The sequence below is a fragment of the Protopterus annectens genome, chromosome 3.part1, assembly GCF_019279795.1.
Source record: "Protopterus annectens isolate FY-2018-M chromosome 3.part1, PAN1.0, whole genome shotgun sequence".
Taxonomy (NCBI): domain Eukaryota; kingdom Metazoa; phylum Chordata; order Ceratodontiformes; family Protopteridae; genus Protopterus; species Protopterus annectens.
The window spans coordinates 902,661,429-902,673,305 of record NC_056732.1 but is presented as its reverse complement, the minus strand read 5'-3'; positions in this window follow the sequence as shown (position 1 = coordinate 902,673,305).

Sequence of the window (11,877 nt, the reverse complement as noted above, 5' to 3'; positions counted from 1 at the left end):
ATGCACATGTCTTTGTAACATGTGGGGAACCAACACAAACAAAGAGAGGACATGCAGACTCCACACAGAAGACACCCCAACCAAGAATCAGACTGGAAAACCTCTTGCTGTGAGGCAACAATGCTAACCACTACACCACTCCGCCGTCCAATATATATACATATATGTATATATATTAATTCCAAGATAGAGCAATTTCCGGGAAAGGACATATTCCACAACCCTGAGTATTGTCCAGTCTCACATACCTGTCAACTAACTGCTTAACTGACCAAGTTCAGTCAATTAAAGAGATACCAACCAAGTCAAAGTTCGATGAAAGTTATGACTCCCATGATTTTTTTGTGATGGTACGTGCTCTTCTCCTTTAAGACAACCAAGCATGCATCACACTTCAAAAAAAAAGTAAAAATGTGCAGAATTTAAAATAGCTGTTCAGAGAAGGTGAGTATGTGTATGTGTGTGTGTGTGTGTGTGTGTGTGTGTGTGTGCACGCGCGTGTGTGCATGCATGCGTGCATGTGTGTGTGTGTGTGTGTGTGTGTGTGTGTGTGTGTGTGTGTGTGTGTGTGTGTGTGTGTTTGTGTGTGTGTTTATAATTTAACTAGTGGTTCTGTTTGTTTCTCTTGAGGGAGAAGGTGTGTTTGTGTTGCTGTGTGAGAGTAGGTATGTGTATGTATATGTAATTTAAAATAGCACTCCTGTTTGTTTCTGTGTGAGAGTGAAAATGTGTGTATGCGTATGTATGTGTGTGTGTAATTTAAACGATCTGTTCTCTTTGCATGCAAGATAAAGTGTGTGTGTGGTTGTGTGTGTGTGTGTGTGTGTGTGTGTGTGTGTGTGTGTGTGTGTGTGTGTGTGTGTATGTGTGTGTTGCAGTGTGAGAGATTAGGGATGTATATGCATACTTCTCAACCTCTTAAGTGCAAGAAATCTGGACAAAGCTAGGCATAATGAGGAAAGAAATAGGGACAGATTTTAAATATTGCTCTTATAAACTTAGACAATTGTCAGAATAATAACATTTGTGTTAGCATGGATTTTTCTGAAGGACATGAAGTCTGAAACTCAAGTGTATGTCATTATTTAATAACTGCAGTCTTTAAATCTTCACAGGGATTTGCCAGGAAACCACAAATTGTATGAGGAACAGTCCAAAAATATGAGGGAAAAATCTCTACATTCTGTAAAAACTTGGAAAGTTGAGAGGTATATGTGTGTGTGTCGCTGTGTGAGAGAGAGTAGGTGTGTGTGTTGCTGTGTGAGAGAGTAGGTGTGTGCGCACGTGTGTGTGTGCATGTGTGCGTGTGTGTGTGTGTGTGTTGATGTGTGATATAGTAGTGGTGTGTGTGTGTGTGTGTTGCTGTGTGAAAAAAAGAGTAGGTAGGTGTGTTTGTGTGTGTGTGTGTGTGTGTGTGTGTGTGTGTGTGTGTGTGTGTGTGTGTGTGTGTGTGTGTGTGTTTTGCTGTGTGAAAGAGTGTGTGTGTGTGTGTGTGTGTGTGTGTGTGTTACTGTGTGACAGGTATGTTATGTAATGTTTTATTTGGGGGGGGGGTTAGTTAACTTGATCAGGCTTGACCCTGTAACTTGCTCACATGAGACAAGAACCTGAATCCTCTATAACAACTACCAGACTGCTGAAGGAATCATGAGCTTCAGTGGAGACACGAGCCTGAATCCTCTACACCAACTACCAAACTGCTGAAGAAATGATGAGCTTCAGTGAAGACAAGAGCCTGAATCCTCTACACCCACTACTATACTGCTGAAAAAATGTGAGTTTGGATTTGAATATATTTTCTAGGAATTATGAGTTCAGTGCATTTTCAAGTGATTGAGTTTCAGTGCATTTTCATGATATTGTGAGTTTTAAAGGAAGAGAAATTTACTGTTGCTCATGCTAAGCATGTTTCCAATGTGTAACTAACTGTTTTGTTTAGCAAATGACAGTCACAGTTTGTGCTGCAGAATTTGAAATCAGTGTTAGTAGCATAATTACTTGCTGTTGGTTTGTCAGTCATTCGATGTTGCAATATTATCTTACCAATTGTTTAATATAACAAATGCAGGCAATTAATTCTTCAAGGGCAGCAGGCACTGAATTTATAGATGAAACACTGAAATGTAAAGCTGTTTGCTAGTAGCAACCTCTTCATTAGTTATAGATCTCTTTAATGTGGAATTATTCAGTTAACATGTACTTCTGTGGAGATTGTGTTTATTGACTGATATTGGTGGACTGTAATGATAGATGTTTGAGTGGTCTTTTGTGGTTGAAATTTTCTGAAACTGGTAGTTTTGTCATTATTGGCTCATATATTTTATTTCATTGCTTACAGGAAGAATGTTCAAAATTACAAATTTAAAACACATTCTAACAAGTAGTGCTTTATTATACAAGGAATATAATTTAATACAATCAGGCAGATAAATCAAAGAATACATGCATGTGTGCATGGCCTTAAAAATGTGTGCAAGGAGCCTATGGTTTGAAAACAGCCCAGACAGGCTAGATGTACTTTGTCTTGTGAAAATAATATTCGAGTATATATATATGTGTGTGTGTGTGTGTGTGTGTGTGTAAGTATATGATATATATATATATATATATATATATATATATATATATATATATATATATATATATACAAACACACAGTAGAAATTTATTATTAAATCATGGTAATGGCAGAAAACTGCATTTGAAAATCATGGGTATATTTGCTAGATTTCCTCATATAATAAAAGGATGTCTATTTTTTGAGAACAGAAAATGAATGCCTGTGCAATTGAAGAAGCAGCTGTGATGTATGAGGTGCTAAAATGTGACACAGTAGTAATGATATAGAAAGAAGGCATTTTTTGGTGGCTCTGATTTGGGATGGTATCTGATTACAGCTCTTGGTTATGTAGATAATAGGTTCTCTGTCTCCTTAAGTGTGGTGTTTTTATTTTATAAGTAACAGATGCTGAATGGCAGATCGTAGATTCATTCAATAGGTTCCTAGGTAGCTAACATCTGAGCAGGTGACTATAGGTGGTATAGTACACGGAGAGTGATGGATCCCTGAATATTTTTCATTTTGCTGTTGAATGTCATCTTGATTAAGTTGCTTATCGTACTACAGTGAATGATTTTGGTAGGATTTAACTTCAGTGAATTTTTCTTTTCTATTGTATGTAGCATTGGTTTTGTTTATAACCTTATTGTTCAGATTTTGCATTAGACTGATCCATACGTTCGTTTAGGAAGCAGTCTCAGGCATTTTTCTTTGCAGAAGGTGTACGAGTGAGGCCTGAGTAATAAAGATCACTAATCTTCTTCTTTATTTTGGTTATGTTTATTCCACATGAGATTCAAATTATAGCTTGCATTCAAAGTGACTCCAAAACATACCTCAAAAAAGAACAGCGTGAAACAATGATTTCTGGAAAGTAGTCATTGAAATAATCAATGGTTTGAGAAATGTGTGTCCCATTTGGAATGCTGAGTATGCATGTTAATCAGATGACATCTTAACATAAATGATTAGAATGAAAGAAGAGAAATGTCCAATTTGATTGTGGCATGAGTCTCTGGATGCAGACAGGCTTGGTATTTGGTGGGATTTAACTAAAATAAGGGGATTTTGAAAGAAGGTTCAAGGAATCTGATCAGAGATGATTGTAGAGGAAGTGAAATGCATTAGAAACCTTTTTTGGTGTCTAGGGTGCATATAGGTGGCTTATGTTTGAGTAGCAGATTAGAGCTGAAAATTAATGTTAGATAAGTAAACAACAGTAATGTTTGAATTTCAGCAACTCTAAGTAATGAACTCAGGCATAGCAGTGGGTTCTGAAGATATGGCTGGCAAAAAAAAAAAAAAACAAGCAGCTATGACTGTATCCATATTTTAGTATACTAAAAATGTGGTGATTTAAGCTTCTAAGTATATGAGCCATAAATAGAGGGAATGCAGTATACAGAAATTGTGCAAACGTATCTTTTAGATTACATGTAGGCTTTGCATCTCTACAACTGTACTAATTTTGGATTTTTAATGCAAAATTAATAACATTCAAAATTTGTTTAGTTATCAAGTATCTATTCAATAATCAAATGATTTTGATAGAAAATTCTGTAGGAAGTCTGGGTAGCTTTATAGTGGCTATTGAAGAATAGCATAAATTTTGTTTTATTTGTATACATATGAGACCTGCTGAAGTTAGTCTGATGTGAGCAGTGTTATACACTCTTTGTAACTTTATTGAACAATGTAAGCTGACTCAGTAGTAAAGATGTCTGAATCATTCACAAACTATATCAGCTTTGTGCCTTTAGAATGAGTCACCACAATGCTCACAGATACAGAGAAATGTGATACAGGTACAGATGCAGATCCAGATCCTCCAAGAAAGCAAATGTAAATACCAGGAACAAAAGAACAACACTTTTTTTACCTATTTCCCATAATGTCCAAGCACAACTGGAAGAGAAAACAAGAATACATTGCCCTGTTTCAAAGAATTAGTTATTTGTTTGGAACAAATCATTTATATTGAGATTAGGTACCAATAATTTATGAATGATTGTATCAAAGGCCTCAGATAAATGCAAAAGGAGTTTTTGACAACCTGTCATGTCCCAAGATGAGTCTATATATATTCTGCTACAAATAATGATGTAGATCTAAGAGTATGATGAGATTTGGAGATAAAGTTGTGGGTAAGAATATTATAAAGCAGGTGCATTTATATGCATTTCTTAAGGATTTTACAGAGCACAGACAAGAGAGCAAGTGGATTGCAATTGCTGACAGATGTAAATGAACCAACTTTTTTAGTGGACATTGTGGTCTTTTTTCAACCAGAGTACATATTATAATCTTTAATGGATCATTTTTTTATCAAAGTCAACGGGAAGGCTAATACTTTGGCTAACAGCTTATAAAATTCAGGGAATCAATTGCATAAAGAAGATGATTCCATCAGTGATTTACATATGAGTTTACATACCTGATGAGCCAATAAAGTATTAAAATTAAGGACAAAGTAGTGATGTGGGCATGCAGAGAGACAGGCATATAGGCACATGGAGATGGAGACAGCTGCAGCTGAGACAGGGGTATGCAAATGGTAAATAAACTGATAAGATTTTTTGTAGACTCTTAAGATTCATAAAAGGTGAAGGAGCAACAGAACAATCTCAGTTAAAGACAGATTTGATTGAAATCCAGAACTTTTTAGGTTTTGGACATATTGACTTTTGACAGGATGGAACTTATTTTATTCACTATTTAAACAGTTAACTTACCTTTATTTATATCCTCTCAGTATGACATAAGGTCCTCGAGTATGTCAACTTTGTTATAAAAAGATCAGAAATGGTCCCTGTTTGTCAGTAAGGCTTTATTTGTGGAGATGCCCAGGGCTGACTAAATTCATAGACATGCTGTTTTCTGGGATAGTGAAGTGCTTTTCAAAGTGGCTAGAAGTGCAGAGTTAAAGTATTCATCAGCATCATTCTGTGTAGGAGAGTCTAATTAATGGACATAACTGTGAGCATAAAGAAGTTTAGGCTGAATAATCACATATGCCTAAGTATTAGAAGTGTAGAAGTTTTGTTATCTTAATGTTACCGGGCAAAAGAAAAAGAAAGTAAATTTTCATTGATAGTATTAGCCATTGATCCAGCTTCAAAGATGTGAAAAGGTATAGACGAAAGTATCCAATCAAGAATACTTTCATGAGCAGAAATTGCATAATTTCTGGATATCACATGAATTAGTTGCATGTGAGCAAACAGTCAATATCCGGGTCACCTAAAAATTAGAAACTCTGATTTAACATTAGAAATTAGCCAATGTCAGCAGAGGAGATTTTTAATTTTGGAGATATGCAAATATTACTGATAGCAAAATTTTAATGTGGTTGATTCTGAGGGTAATTAGAATAACCTACGGTACAGATCCAGTAAAGCCTACACTGGACCCTAAAACTGCGTGCACGTCATGGCATGACTCACACATGATAGCGCAATGGTTTGTATTCAGTAAGCAGCTCTACTCACTGTGTAGAGCCAGAGAAATATGGTAAATTTTGTGGAATGCTAATTACAGCATGAGCAGCTGAACTGTATGCTAATCAACCAATTCAAGATGGAGGAGGTATTCAATAAGCTATAAAGCAACCGGGTAGACTCAGTGCTGGTTTTACCTGCAAATTCCAAAACCTATTGGAATATGGCCAGAGAAACTAGGCTACAAAGAAAGAATGTTAGGGGCTGCTGTTGTTCTTATTCATACGCATGTGCAGCACACCTGTGTCTAAGTTGCTGCTGTTACTGCTAATAGACCACATCCAAGAAGGAGAAGAGTTTTCAGACTCCAGTTAACTTTTCATAACCTGCATGAGGTGGAAATTATAAAACACTACAGAGTGGATACAGACACACTAAAGGAACTCTGCAACCTCTGTCATCCTCAACTGACAGGTATAGCAAACAGAGTGGAACCAATACCAGTGGAGACTAAGGTATGTGTAACACTTAGAATTTTAGCTACAAAAGACCTTCCAGACACCAACAGGGGACATACTGGATACTGGGGTGTCACAAGCATCAGCATCCAAGATCCTCCATCAATTCCTGAAAATTATTCTGCAACATGCCAGTAAGTATATATAATTTCCTGGTATACCTGAGGACAGAGATAGAACTATGCAGGAATTATACCCTGTAACATACTAACATGAAGTCCTGGGTGCCCCAGAGTATACACATGTAGAAATCAAAGTACCACTCCAGAGACAGGAAGTGTGTACATAAATAGAAAGGGCTACCACTCCATTAACTTCCAGGTCATGTGTAACCTCTGAGTAGCAGTAGGTGCCTTCCATTGCTAGCACATATGCGAACATCACTCTGACTCAGTGGGAGAGTGAGTTTGTATACAATGCTCCATCTTCAATCGAGTGTAAGATTTTATTGTATAAGCATTTTGTAGATGACATATTCCTGATTTGGAAAGGTGATCAGGCTGATTTGATTGAATTCATTTCTTATTTGGAGAACATAACTGTTTTTCTAAAGTTTAAACTCACTTCATCTTCTGATGAGATTTGTTTTTTAGATGTAAACTATCTAAGGTTAACAATCATACTAGTACTAGTTATATAAAAAAGGAGGTCCAGACTAAAAGGCATGCAGATTTAGTATGCATGCCCCCATACATTTAAAGGTATTGTTGAAAGCCAGCCCTTATGAGCAAGTAGGCTCAATACTGAGGATGATAGGTGTTTATAACAGATAGATGACATCTTAGAAGAATTCATGGAGAGGGGTTACAGTTTAGATTTTCTGAATAATATGAAAATACAAGTAATACATGAGAGGGAATCTATGGCTAGACCATATTTTAATTTATACAGACAAAGACAAAATATTATACATTATACTACCACATTCCATAGAAGGATGAGGGGTGTTAAGGAAATAATTACAAGAAATTGGGGTGTTTTGCAATCCATGCCAGAATTGAAGGAGCTTATTAGTAATAAACCATCATTTGCTTATAGAAATTGTTTGAATTTAAAGAAAAGACTGTCCCATGTAAGCATAGTGTAGAGGCTACACAGAATGTCACCATGTATGTGACACGGTTCCCCCTCAGCAGCCCACTATGCATATAAATCATGGCACACTCCCTGCACTGTCCAATTATATTATAGCAATGTAATTTAATTTTTTTTTAAAAGAAGCATGTCTGTGCAGTGCAGAGCACAGCACTGCTAAGTGGTGTCAAGACACCTGGCAGACATCTAAAAATTAGAACCTGGGTATATTTAATTAGTCTGTAAAGGTCAAGTTTAAGCATAGTTGAGGGGGTTTGCATGGTGCGCTGGTTAAAGGTAGCTCAGATGTATATGTAAAGGTATAGCAAAATTTCACATATCCTCATAGCTAAAAGGCTAGAGTTATGGCCTCATGTACAGCAGGTGCAGGGTTTGAACACATGGAACAGCAAGTTAGCATTTTTGTTCAAAATACAGTTTATGCAAATTATTTTTAAATACTGGCCAGCTGTGCTTAGCTAAGCTCTGCTAAGACATGCTAAGCTCTGCATAAACAAATAACGGTGGTTAATGTTTATGCACTGCTTGGCTGGTTTGCACTCTGTTAAGCACTCCAAAGCATACAGGTTTTAGCACTAGTCAGCTGAGCTGTGCTGGTTTGTGCACTGCTACGCAACTTGCTGCATTTTTAAATATTGCCCAATGGCATGTAAGGGTGGGAAACAGGCTATATTAAGCCCATTAGGCAGGAACACAGCATAATCTGTTGGAGTTCTGTCTCTGAAGGATACAACAACAAGCACTGCAAAGGGTGTGTTCTTTTGAGCACAATGATGGGGCATTCAGAAATTCAGGGTCATGGTTGGACTCCTTCTCAAAAACTATGAGGGCCAGCTGATGCAGGGAGGTTACCAGGGCTCAAAGTGCAAGGAAGAGGCCTAGGATCAGCTGGCAAGGGACCTCACCAGTGCAACTGGCATCACCCGCACAGGTGAGCAGTTTTGTCACCATCATGATGACCTGAAAAGATGGAAGGGGACTCTCTTGGACACCTGCATCCAAGAATTGTGGGCTGGGAATGTCCCACATATATGTAAGTGCCATTACCTCTGTTCCACCAATATCTAACCTTGAATGTCTGCTAAACTAGTATGCATAATGGTGTGCTTAACATCTGCAGAGGACGGGGCTCACAACATTGAGGTGCTTGCTGGGCGCTTGACCAGGTTGTGCTGTTAGTATGGTGAGTATAGATGTATTTTGCTATCTATAGTAAAATAAACAAGAAAGAGGAAAGCATTAACTGTGATTATGAATATATATATATATATATATATATATATATATATATATATATATATATATATATATACATATATATATATATATATATCTAGAGTAAAGATTGTATTGCAATGAATGTGGACTTACACCAGTACAGCAAGAAGTTCATACTGCCAACTTTAGTGCCATAAGCAGGGAAGACTAAAGCATTAACCGTAATGAGGTATATGCAATAAAGTTTGTAGTTTAATAACTGTGGAATTACAGCTGTGTTGCAACAGCTGCATAATGACAATTGATGTGCAATAAAAACATGAAATTATACCAGTAACTGATTGAAGGTTTCTCTAATAAAGTCTGTTGTGCAATGACTGTAGAAGTTGGACTGTTTTGCAAGAAATCAATTATTACAACTGTTCTGCAATAACAACATGAAATAGTATCAGTACCTGCATGAAGGTATATATAATAAAGGCTGGTTATGCAATAAGTGTAAGTTCAGAGTTGTTTTGTAAGAAATTACTTATGACAAGTGATCTGCAATGATACATGGACCAATATCAATAACATCAAGGTAAATCGTGTATATCAGGATTGTCTTGTTTTCACCACTGCATGTCAGCTACAAGCATTTAGGCTGTGAGGTACTGTGCTAAAGTCAGATATAATAGTGTACTAGTTGTAGACTGCAAATAATAACCCATAAACGGATATTGTTTGTTGACTTCACAGATATTGCAACACACTAACAATGTATACTGTACACCTGCATTCTATGTAATGTATACTTCACCTAGTAGCTCTGTCATGCTTGAACGTTATGCATGTGTGTTCAACTATTACTACAGTCAAGTGTAAAACTGTACTACTATTAGCAGATCATATTTTGGTGCTAGGTGAGCTCTAGGCAAATATCAGTTAGTAATCAGCAGTGATTCAGTAGCTCAGTTTACTAAATACTGTGTATGAATTATATTTTTCCACACACAGACCATAATTCAAATCCAATGCTATGTAGATATAAATATTACAGTATCAGTCACATAATATTTGCAAATATTCATTCCACAGGAACAAGAGGTAAATGGGTGAGATAGCTCATATTATGAGTATATTATTGTGTGTTTACATGTCACAGACTGTTATAATCATTACCAAGAATATGAAAAAACAACATAAAATACAGGAAATAAGTGTATTATTAATAAAATAAAATAAAAGAAATAAAATGTGTAAACTTTGATAAGACTGCATGCCTGGAGTGTGTCTTAAAGGTTGCTGCAGTCAATTAATACATTCAGATGTCCTCTACAGTCACTGCTATTGGGTTCTATCCCCATGCCTGCCAAACAAGGCATGATAGATGTTTACTGTCTGTACTATACACATACATGTCTCTCAAGTGTCATGCAGTCACGGAATGTAATTACTGTTGCATAATCCCTCTGTCACAAATGAATCATCAACATGATTATGTAAATAGTGAAGTAACACTACATCAGCCCACAGTACACCTTGGAAGTTATATAGGTGTACCTGATGTGCAAGTATTCTGTGTAGATGTGTACCTGCAGTTGTTACTGCTTGGTCCATACTGTCCCATGTGGATAGCTTGAGAGATACAGTATGTACATGCTATAGCAGCTATAGGGCACTTTTACACATAAATAAATGACAGACCTGTAGAGTAGATAGCAGTACTGTTGTCAACTATATAGCCTATAATGGTATTAATGGATTGTATTTTTCTCTGTATCCACCCCTTATCTTCAAATATTTATTATTGTTATGCATTGGTTATGGTTTACTATTAACATATGTTGTTCCATAAACTTTATTTTGGGGCATGTGTTTTATTATTGTTATGTATTACAATGGTTGCATATTAACATATCTTGTTGAATTACCTGTTCTGTTGTCCTTATGCCATAACTATTCCTGGCATGCTGTTAATAAACTGACAGTTCTATTATTTATTGTTATGTTTCACATAATATGCTTTAAAATGTAATTTTTTTTCCCAGTGTTCTGGCATGCTGTTATTACTAACAATGGTTTTGTTCATAACTAAACTAAATGCGTTGCTTTACCTCCATAACCACAGCACATCAAGATAGGCTGGTTCCTGATGATCAACCTACACTACCTCAGCCTGCCATGGCACTGGGTCTCAGCATGCCTGGAACTCAAGCTGGTGGTGCCCCTCCACTGGCCTTGCACTACCTTCAGATGGAATCACCTCAGGGGAGGGGGCCCATCCCCACAGGAGCGGTGGTGGAGAAGCAATAGTCATCCAGGATTGATTACCAGCTGTGGTGCACAGAATTGTTCATAGGAGCTATGAACATCACCTGCACCAGATTGAGGGCAGACTGGACAATCTGGTGGGGCTGGCTGGCCATGGTGCTCAGTCTCCAGCACAGCCACCTTTGGAGCAGTGAAGGGGCAGTGTTGACTGTCCATGGGTGTGGACTTCAGTCATGCTGCTGCCATCTGGAGGCACATGCACTTTGGATGCCACAACACCTTCCCCATCCAAGATGTTTACCCCCTCATGTGTTACACACCACCCCTGTCTGCTGTCTTATCTGTCTTGTCTGTTTTTGATTGCAAACTCTCCTATCCAACTTACCTCCCTGTACATAACTATATCCCTTCCTGAACATTCCACTCTCTCCTTATAAAAAAAAAAAAAATGGGCACCTGTCCCACAAAAAAAAAAAAAAAAGAAAAAAATTGCCTGGTACATGGCTCTCCATTTTGCACACACGTCCACTTGACACATCTAATTTGGCCCAATGAACTTGACAATGCATTTATGTTGTCCTTAACCCTCTCTCTGGGGTTTGGGAGTCCAAATTCATCCACAAAATCTTTCAAACTGCACAGTTGTTGCTGTACAAGAAATGGAAAGCTATGGTTCTTTCCAACACCTGTCCTGCATATCCCAACCTGCTGTTCACTATGATTTTTTTCCCTGCTTGTCCCCATTTCACCACTGTCCTATCACCTCCATTTTATTTTTTTTAGATTGGGGTTGTGG